This window comes from Phalaenopsis equestris, unplaced genomic scaffold (genome assembly GCF_001263595.1).
Source record: "Phalaenopsis equestris unplaced genomic scaffold, ASM126359v1 Scaffold000634, whole genome shotgun sequence".
In the NCBI taxonomy this organism is placed as follows: Eukaryota; Viridiplantae; Streptophyta; class Magnoliopsida; order Asparagales; family Orchidaceae; genus Phalaenopsis; species Phalaenopsis equestris.
The window spans coordinates 135,149-146,736 of record NW_018165074.1 but is presented as its reverse complement, the minus strand read 5'-3'; positions in this window follow the sequence as shown (position 1 = coordinate 146,736).

Genomic DNA, 11,588 nt, shown 5'->3' with positions numbered 1-11,588 from the left:
CATCCAGTTCAAGACTGTCATCACACATCTCCTTCACCACCACCATCATATAAATGTCAAGCTTGGCAACCATGCCATTGCTTTTTTTAACGAAGCAAAATTTTTTTTTTCTAATAGGGACACAATTTGAGTATTTCAAATATATCATCAATCCATTATATCCGAGTTGGGACTAGATATAAAACGATAAAATATATCAAGATACAATAATGCATATTCTTTATATTATGAAAGCGCAAAATGATTACAATATAATCACTAAAATCCAATAAGTTTTTTTTGAAGTTATTAAAGCATCATTAAAATACTTATTTTTAATCTAATTTAGAGTTGATTTTTTTTCATAGCAAAAAAAAAAACGCTTATAATATTTAATAAAATATAAACATAATGCTAGTTTTTAAAGCCTGAAAAAAAATGTATATTAAACAATCTTCTTTCTCTAGATCAATTTTTTAGCAGTGCTTCCATGATTTCTTAGGATGAAAATTATGCATCAATTGCAATAATATAGTTTTTTAGTTGATCATAAAAAATCATTAGATCTATTGGAAATTATATCATTTGGATAAATATTTACTATTCTGATGAGCTTGTCTTTATTGAATGCATTTAATAAGCTATTTGAATTCAAGCATGTCATGTACAAACTAAATTCAAAGTTTATCTTAATAACATATTCAATCAACTTGAAATTGCTCATCAAAGATAATGTGAAAATTTTTAACTTAAAAATGATGTAAATTATTGTCTTAAATCTACAATGAAGAATTTCATGAGCAATCATTTATCAATCATTTGAGAAAAAAATCAATCTTCTATTACTTACAAAATAAAGAAACTGTGTTGATGAAGTCATTTCACTTTATCATCTAATGTCCTATGATCTTATTTTTAATATTTGAATTAAATGTATAACATTCATAATATCTAATTATTTCTCTGCATGCTTGTGATAATTAATAGTAAGTTTAAGTATAACTTTCTTCAAATATAGTGATAAGAAATTCAGAAGTTTATAACGTTTCTAATAATGGGCAAGCCTCCCCTTTTTAGTCAGAGCATAAGCCGTCCTCCATCATAAATTTTACTATATCAAATATTAAGGAGAACATATGAATAGTCATACTAGTAATTCATAATGTGAATACCACCATGTATTGTCAGCATGTCTGTGGCTGCTCGTTTTGCGTCCACTGTTCTTCATTTCCTCTTTTTTATGATGTCGTTGTCGTTGAGCAGTCACTAGTTTGTTTTCTGTTATGTTGACATCTTTTCCAAATAATTCTTCATTCAGATCATGTAGGTGAACTAAGAGCTATGAAGTCGGAGGACTGGGGTAGGCACGAACGGGAAAAAATAAAAGAAGTATACAGGAAGCCTTCATAAACTGAATTTTTGCATCAATAGTTCAAATAATAAGTTCAAAGTGAGATAACCTCGGTATACTTTAGAGATATAACTAGGAAAGAGACCTTACAAAAGCTAACTACTATAGAGTTTAGGTTGATTTATATGTTCTCAGATTTGTATCATCCTATAAAGATAAGTCCCTGTAGCTAATTACATCTTAAGTAGTCGAGACTATTTAAAAAAACTCTCAATTGAGGTTATAATTTGTTCTAAAAAAGTTCATATGTCATTGTGAAGGAAAGGAATGTCAAAGTCTTATCCTAATGGTAGTGGATTCCTATAGATTATGAACTATCCTAGAGTTTTGTTTTGTCGTTGATGGTTTAATTGAGGTTCATCCTTTTGCTCCATGTTTTGAATGTTTTTCCATGCAAAATAGAGTTAACACACTTTAATAACATGTAAAGTAAGTCTAGGGTAATGTCCGCCTTTTGTCTTCAGCAGCCCTGCAAAACAAAGTTAGCATGAAACAACTTTGGTTTAGTTGGTTGGTTAATATTATTAATTTTTTTTAAAAAAACCCGGTTAGGATGCCCATGTATTTCCATCATCCTGGAGTTGTCAGATTCCCTGATCTACTTTTGTCCAAGACGTGGTCAAACCTTTTGGACCAGAAGATTCTTGTCAGCAATCATGGGTTGTGTCGTACAAGAGAAATTCGTAGACCCGAGTATCTGGGGTTCAAATTGTGTTCAATGATATTTGTTTATTAGGGTTTCATTTAAGTTTTAGTGCATTTTTAGATTTTAAGGGTTGAAAATTTTAGGTTGCTTAACACTTATTAGCCGATTAAATTTTTTTTATCATTTTGTGTTTTATTTTTGTTGTTTGGGATGAACCGGTCTAGTTCCCATGATTCAGTCATCCCAGGATCATTGTAAATTGCAGTTTGATAAGTCACAGATGACTGAAAGATATTTTGTTATCAGCCATGAATTGCCTTCTCCAAAATAACTTCTTAAACCAAGTTATATTTTTTTGTTCAAGTTTAAGTTTTAATGTCTTTTAGGGTGGATTTTATTTCATTTCTTTTGGATTGGTTTGGTACCTTAGCTAAAATTATCCTCGACTGAGGCTACGTGTGCTTTTGCTCTCGCATGAGAAGTCAAACCCTATTTAACCTTCAGTCACCTAGGCTCAGGTTGATTTAAGATTAGTTCAAGATGGATTGAACTGATCCAAAGATGAGTCTCTGGGTAATCCGAGTTAACTTGAGTTAGGCTGGTTGTTCCTTGGACTATCTTCAAGCTTGTTTAAATCTACCAAAGTTTAATAGGATTGACCCAGGTTGACTTAGTTTGATTAGAATCAAACTAGTCTTAGTTTAGGTTGACTTAAGGTAAGCAAGTCAAACCAAGTTGGATTAACTTGGGAGCAAATCATATTGAACTGGACTGATCCAAGTTAAACTTCATAGGTTGAATCAAGCTTAAGTTAAATTAGACTTGGGTGAAGTATAGATAATTTAGACTTGAACTATCTTTCTAAGTCTAGGTTGGGTTAGAGTTAAATAAATCCTTGTTAAACTGGGGTTGAGTCTTACATTAAGCTTGGAGTTGAGTCTCAAATATGGTTGATCAGATTTTAGTCCGATTGTCCAGAAAAAAAAGTTATTTTTGGATTAGCTTGAGTTAGGTTAGGTTGTCCCCATCGGTTGGGTTGATTTTAGGTTAGCCTAAGTTAGGTCAGGCTGACCCGAATTGAGTTGACCCAAGTTGAGTTGGGTTGATCTGATGGTTTAGTTGAATTAGGTCCGAGTTAGGTCAGATTGACCCAATAGTTCAGTTGGATTGGGTTGGGTCGGGTTGACTCAGGTTGACTTGGATTAGGTTAACTAGAGTTAAGTCGGGTTGCACTGATGATACAGTTAATTGGGTTAACCCAAGTTAGGTCAGGTTGACCCGGTGATACAATTAGATTGCGTTAACCCAAGTTAGGTCAGGTTGGCCCTGTGGTTCAGTTATATTTGGCCTAAGTCAAGTTAAACCTAAGATAACTTGATTTTGACTAAGTGTCAGCTAGGTAAGACTTAGGTTAGGTCTAGATTTGGCTAGAATGAGAAAATGTTCAAAATAAAATTATTCAAAGTTGGGTTAGACTTAAGCTAGATTTAGGTTAAGCTAGACCTGGAGGGAGTTTGAATTGAACTAAGTCTAAGTCAAGTTAGACCTAAAGGTTAGAGTTAGGTTTAATTTGTATTAGATCTACAGGACCTTGGCAAGGTCTAAGGTTGATGTTTGGGTTTAATGTGGGTTAGACCCAAAAGGGTTAAGGTTTAGGTCTAATGTAGGTTAGACCTAAGAGAGTTGTGCTAGGTTTATGTTAGGTTATACCTAGTGTTTAGGGTTAGTATAGTGTTAACTAGACCTAGAGTTTAGGTTAGGTCTAACATTGATTAGGCCTAGAGTTTGGGTTAGTTTAGGTCTAATTTAGGTTAGTCCTAGGAGATGGATTAGGTCAAATGTGAGTTAAACACAAAGGTTGGGTTAGGTTTAATTTGGGTTAGACATAGGGTTAGGTCTAAGATGAGCTAGACCCAAAAGGTTGGACTAGGTCTAATGTGAGTTAGCCTTAGTAGATGGGTTAGGTCTAATGTGAGTTAGACCCTATAGGTTGGACTAGGTCTAATTAGGTTAGACCTAGGATTTAAGTTAGGTTTTGGATGAGTTAGACCTAATAGTTGGGTTAAACCTAGGGTTAGGGTTAGATCTAAGATGAGTTAGACCCAAAAGGTTGGACTAAGTCTAATTTAGGTTAGACCTAGAAGATGCTTAAGTCTAAGTTAGGTTAGACCTAGAACATGGTTAAGTCAAAGTTAGGTTAGACTTAGAGTTTAGGTTTAGTTCTAATGTAGGTTATACCTAAAAGGGTGTTTGTTGATGTTTGGGTCTAATGTAAGCTAGTCCCAAGAGGATTTCTTTGATGTTTGGGTCTAATGTAGGTTTGAACCAAAATGTGGGGTTAGGTCTAAAGCGAGCTAGACCTAATTGGTTGAACTAAATCTAAGTTTGGTTAGACATAGGTTTTATATTAGGTCTAATGTGGGTTTGACAAAAGGTTTAGAGTTTTAGGTCTAATGTTGATTAGACAGAGGGTTTAAGGTTTGGGTATAATGTTGATTAGACCTAGGGTCTGTCAGCCGTTAAACATTTTAGAAATTTTCGATCGCTGGAATGGATATCCCAACGCCTGGTTTTAAAAGATGTTTAATTTAATTTATATAATTTGGAAAAACTAACATTTTAATTTTTTGAAAATACAAAACCGAATCGATCTTATATCTGCAATAGTTTAAATGGTCGAGCACAACACCGCAAGCAATATATCTACCTTGAAGGATAAATACACTACTTGCTGGTGGTGCACAATTAAATAAACTAAAGAATTTATGACATCTGTTTTAGTTTGTGAAAAACAATTTTTTTATGTTGACCGACAAATTCCCCTATATGATATGAAGAATTAGGTAAGGTTTATATTACCTGGGTTCTTTAAGCTCTCTATAGAGGCAAGCCCTAATAGTGAATTACATCTTAAATGACTGAGGTCACTTAAGAAACTCCCGATTTAGATCAGAAAATATTGTTTTCAAGAATTTCAAAGGACGAGACTTTTCAAAGATTGGACTAGGAAGTGTCAAATGAGAGAGGCTCAAATTTGGAACATTATTATGGAATCCAAAGGAAGAAAACTAGGGGGTGTCATAGATCTTGAGAAAAACCTCAATTACTTCCCAAGTTATCGTATGGTTTAGCTTCAATCTCGAGAAGAGAATTATTGAATGTTTCATCCTGCCAATTATTATTATTTAGGGCTTACATTTATATGACACAATCATAAAAATAGCCTGGAAGATATGAGGATTTATGTCGCGACAAATTACAACCTCAGAATCCTAAAACGAGTTAGGCTTAAATTACAAACATGTTTGTGCAAAGACCTAAATATGAGTTGAGGATTTATGTTGCACTAGGCAGACAACCTCAAAGTCCTATAGCTTGTTGTTTAATTATAAGGAAAGATTTGCTGTTGTAACTCCTTGTGTTATTGCAGATCCTCACACTATTGTAGATTGCTACCCACAAAGTTGGCTCCAAGCTCATCGGCGAAGTAGCAGTCCAAAAGTTTAAAGGTTCAAAGGTTTAAATGACAAGTTTAGTTCAATCATTATGGGGGGGGGGGGTTAAAGTTGATAAGAGCGGGTTAGAATCCCACGGTTCCCTTGTTCTGATATTACTATTTTCTTTTGAATTTACTTAACTTAAATGAGTTGTTAAACCCATGAAAACCGGGGAGATCTCGTTATCAACCGTGGGTTACCTCATCCGAGCGACTCCCGTAAATTCACAAGGACGTGTTATGAAGTTGTATTTCAAAGGATTTATGGTTACCTTTGAAAGGGTTTAATTTAATTTTGAAAATTGTTTTAATTTTGAAAAAAAACATGCATGATATGTAGAAATAGTAGTAATTTGCAGTAAATGAAATGACATAAAATAAATAAAACCATAAAGGCGTACCTGTCATCTTCACGATGCTCCCGCTGAAATGTTATAACTTGCAACATATATAATTTTGCAGGGAATTTAAATAAATTGCAAAAAAAAAAAGGAAGACCAGACTAAGGTGTAGCTACCAAACCCCATGTCAGGACTTGATGAGTCCTTAAGGTTTTATTGGATGATTTTTTTGAACAAAGAATAATAAGTCAAATTGTCCTTCAAAATATCCAAAAGGTTCAAAATATCCAAAATTCAAAATATCCAAAAGGTCATAAAAGCATTTGGGGAACAACCCTTACCAACCTTTAAATCCTTTTGAAATATTTCAAGTTCATTTGAACCTATTGTATTATTCAATTAATCATCCCAAATTTCAAATTTGGTTCAACGAATTAATACACCCTATGCTCAGTGAACCTGATATTTTAATTATCTCAAGAGTAGGGTACCTCAAATATTCACTAGATATTTTACTTAAGAGTTATGTAAGTGGGTGCCCCTATGGTAAGCTCGAGTCATTAAAGATCTTGTACTCACCATTAAAATTGGGCTTGTAGTGCTTAGAGGTGTTAATCAATCATGTCTTTCTTTTCTAAACATCATTAAACAAATTCAAATATCAAGCCTAGCTCACAACTAAGCCCTTAACAATTTCATGGGTAAATTTGCAATTATCAAAATATTAATTTGAGTGGAATAAATTCTTATCAAAAGATCATGTTATCACCAATTAGAGGCTTCAAGTGAGTGAATTATTCCCTTCCTAAATTAAACCCACTACTTTAGTATCATCCAATTAGATTGACCCAATTAGTCCAATTAGATTGACTTCCAAGTCATAATAATTTATAAAATTACAATTTTACCCTTATCATGAAAAGGTGGCCGATCGGTTTCTATCTCATAACCCATTATAGTTCAAACATCCAAAAGAGTTCATTATGATGAAAATTACTCATTTACCCTCTGGTTAATCCAAAATTTTAATTAAGGCATCAAAATTTAGAATTATCATTCTGCCCATAGAGCTCCTCACTTCATAACCCATCAAATATAACTCAAATGACTTTGAAGTTTTTATGATACCCCACTCATAGGTCAATTAAATTATCTGAGGAGAAAATATGTTTTTTCAAAATTTTATTTAATTTAAATAATTATTTTGACTAAAAAATAGGACTGACAATTTTAATTTATTTAACTAATCAAAGTGAAGTTTTTGTTCATGGGAGAATTATTAAAGGTTCACCTAGGTCAGAAGACTACTTGGAAAAAATTTCATATTTTTAAAATTATATTTAAATTATTATAATTATTTATTGATTTTAGTGATTTAATTAAATAGAAAATATGTTTTAATTACGAAACTTACTTTTAATACTTTTATTAATCTCCCTAAGTCCAAAGAACTCAGAGAAACAAACTTTTCATTTTTGTAATTTTTTAATTAATTTATTATAATTATTTTAATGGAAAATTAGAGAAAGTACAATTTTAGCTTTTAGAAAATTATAATTAACTTAAAAAAATTAGGAAAAAATATTCTAACGAGTCACAAGTGAACAGGAAGTAATTAGGAACATTTTAAAAAAAAATTAAGAAAAATCTTCTAATGAGTCACAAGTGATCAGGAAGCAATTAGGAACATTTTAGACCATTTTTGTACTTTTTTCAATTTTTAATTATTTTTGGTTCAAAATATAGCTAAAAAATGAATTGTTTATTTTAAAATAAATTTTATTTTTCCTAAGTTCCCCTGATCACAAGGAACTCAGAAAATCAGTTTTCATAATTTTCCTAATTTTATTTAATTTATTGTAATTGTTTTAATGCAAAAATACCATTTTATTTGGAAAATAGACTTTAGTGCTCAAAATAGATCAAATAAATTTCAAATTTTTATAGTGAGTTAGAATGAGTATTATTTACAATGTGGAATCATTTTTTTATTTTTGAACAATATTTTATTTAATTAATGTATTATAAGTTTTATACATTTAATTAACTATAAAAATACACAAAATTAATTAAAATCCATTTTATATTTTTCTTAAGATCTTCTAACCAAGGGAAACCTACTAAAATTAATCCCATAATTTTATGATTTATATTTTAGTTTATAAAATTAATTCAAACAAAAATAACCATCTAAGCTTGAAAATTAGGGTTTCAAAGATAGAGATGCTCTCTGACCTTGGAAAAATCAGATAAATTTCTTATTATCATGAGAAATCAACCCATAAAATTTCAAGTCATGACGATGATTATTTATTTAATTAAAATTAAAAGACTTCAGGGAGTATTTAATTAATTAAAAAACATAGGCACATCAAATAATTTTATTTTTTATTCCACATTATTTTCCTCTATTCACGGAGCAACAAGATGTTTTTTCTTTTTTTATGATTTTTCTATGCGAAGATATGAATTTTTGAAGTTCTGGAATTAATTAAATCAAAATAACACATGCACTGTTCACTTAAACACGTGGCCGCCACGTCATCCTTATCCGCTCCGAAACTCCACCTGGCGCTCTCTAATTCGACGCCATCTTCCATGCCAGCGCTTCGTCAGCCCGTGCTTTATGTTCTTTTCCTCCATCCGAAGCGATCCTAGCCGTCCATCAGATACACACGCGATCCAACGGCTGTGGGTCATCATCCCTAATGGCCAGAACCCAAGAAATGTTCAACTTAAAACCTTAATATCTCTGTCTAGACTCAACTAAATCACTTCCGGTTTGTTCCTACACCTTCATCTAGTCCAAATGAACATATCCATACGGTTTATTAATTATGAAATTAAACTTTTCTTCATAAAAGACCAAAACGAGCTCGATTTGAGGAGAAAAATTCAATACCTTCGCCTGAGAGGTGTGGCCTCAATTAGGTGCTTGCAGAAGCTTTGTTGGGACCTGAAGAACCTTCTGGAAGTGTTACTGGGCTCTAGTGAATTGTCTGGTGTAGAACTCCTAAAACAGGTGGTGCGGCCTTGGTCAAACCTTAGGTTAGAGTGGTTGGAAGAGGGGGTTTTAGTGGGAAACTTCTCCTTAAGCTCTGGTGAAGCTTAAGGGCACTTCAATTTGGAGTTTTGTGGAGTTTGGTGCAATGACAGAGAAATTACCTAGAATTGGGCTTTGAAATTGGGCTCAGGCAGTGGGGAGGATGACTGGAAGATGGTTGGATTGAGCTCAAGGAAGTTTGGAGAAGCTCTGGTGAGAATTTGGCAGAGTCTCCCCAGGAAATTAGATCATCTCTCTACTTGGCCATGAGAGGGGGCTTTAAATAGAGGAGCTTGGGGTGGATGGCTGGGCTTCACATCAGGTGCAATCAACTGCTTATGTGGAAGGCTGCGCGGCCCCAATGACCAGTTGGAGCTGAACACATTGGAGGGTGTAATGGGCTTGAATTAAGATGGGGTGCCTCTCAGTTTTGGGGTTCTCAGGAGACTAGGTCGGCCGGCCAGGCTTGAGCTCGTGGCTAGGGGAGTAGGTGAGCCAGAGGAATATTAATGGGGAACAAGATGGCTTGGGGATGGCTGGTAGCAAAGATATCTTTGGTTTAGGATAAAATGGGATAAAATCCCTTAATTTATATTACCCTTGGTGCATGGCTCAATAAGTTTGGGCTAGGTGGATCTAGGTTGGTCCCTAGGGTCCAGATGTTGGCTGTGGTGGGCTTGGGTTGACCAATTTAGGTTAATTTGGTCAAATTCGGTGTTTGGGTCCAAAGTTTGGGTTTTGGTTCAACTTCAGTCTAGGTTAGGTTTGGGCTAGGATTTGGGTCAAGTGATTGATCAATTTGGCTTGGATGATTTTCATGAGAAGTTTTGTATACCAGTTGGGTGATTTTGAATTGATTTGGGGGTTCAATTTAGTGGAATTTAATTCGTGGTCAATTTTGGGGAATTTGGGCTAGACTTGAGTTTAGATTGGGCTAGGGTTTGGATATGGTTTAATCGATGGTTCAATTGGATGTGGGTGGTTGTCATGAAGAGTTTTAGAGATTAATTTGGTGGAAACTTTGGAGTTAAGAGGTTCAATTTGATGGAATTTGAGCTTTTGATCAAAATTGGGGGTTTTGGCTTAAGTTGGATTTTGGTGATCTTTGAGTTTAACTTTGGGTCAATTGATTACTCAAACTGATTTGAGGAAGTGTTATGAAGGATTTAGAATTCAAATTTGGGGAATTTGGAGATGTTAGGGAGTCCAATTTGGGGGAATTTAAGGGTGTGGCCAAATTGGGGATTTTGGATTGGGCTTACTATTGGGCTTGAAATTGGGTTCAATTGAGCTTAAATTTAGTTTCAATCTAGCTTAGACATGATGAATTTGAGTTTATAATTGAAATTGAGGAAATTCAGGATAAATTTGGTGGAAATTGGGGTGAATTAGGGAATTTAGGCATTTAGGGGCAATTTTGGGATTTTGGTCAAAATGGGCCAATTTAGTTGAATTGGGCTCAATGGAGTAGTTCAAATGGATTTTGGGGACATTTTGAGTGATTTTAGAGATTTTGGAAATTTTTGGGGTATGAAGGGTATTTTGGTAATTTTGGGGGATGATACACCAAAATAATATATTATTTTAAGTATATATTTTATGTTTATTTTTGGTGATATTGCACTTTAAAGAAGGGTATTTTCATGTTTTTGTTGCAGGTATATCAATTTTAGGCATTTGGAGCAAAAGTAGCAAAAATGACGAAATTTGGAGCCAAAACAGTGAAGTTTCGAATTATGGAGCATGATGTGCTAGATTGGCGCATTATGCTCTAATTTGGCGCCAAATGCATCGAATTGGCACCAGATGCACCGAATTGGCACCACATTCACCAAAACCCAAAGCAGTGCGGTCTTCAGTAAACTGGCGCATTATGCACCAGATTCGCTCTAGATGCGCCATTTGACAGAGAGGTTGCGCATGATGCGCCAGATGCACCAGAGAAGACTTTTTGCGGATTAAGGCAGTTTGAGATAAAATTTGCATGAATTTTTAAAGGGATACTTGTTCTAAACATCCCTTGGAGTAATTCAATGCATCTAGATACTTTGGAAGGTTCTTTTATGAAGGGATATGTCTTATGGATAAATGAACATGTATTTTGAATTCAAAAGAGTTGACTTTTGGATAGAATTTTGGGGGTAAATTTGACTTCTTTTTGGAGGGAGGCAACCTTTGATAAAAGAGAGGGAAGTCTAGGGCTTGAAGAGAAGGGCTTGAAGAGGGCTTGAAGAGAGAGGAGTTTTGGGCGTGAGGTGTGTGGCGTGAAGAAGGAGAGTTAGAGAGAGAGAGAGAGAGAGAGAAAACCAGCAGAGGGAAGGTGAGAGATTTTTTCTTCATTACACTTCTAAGAGAGAATTGAGAGTGCTTGTCAAGAGAGAAAGACTTGGAGAGAACTTTTAGGAGTTTGCTTGGGAAGGATTGTGAGATAAGTGTCTTTTGTTTCTTTTGTTTGGTAAACTTGTTTTTATATGAGAAATCCATGTTTGTCGTATCCTTCTCATGAATTTTGAGTAGTCTTCTTTATCCTTCTTCCTACTTCTTTTTGATCTTGCCAATTAAATTGTTAAAATGCTTTGAGAAACATATGTTCCGAAAGAGCTATAATTTTTACAACATGGGTAGAATCACATTTGATTTCATGGGAGAGTATTTCATGGGAGAGTATTTTA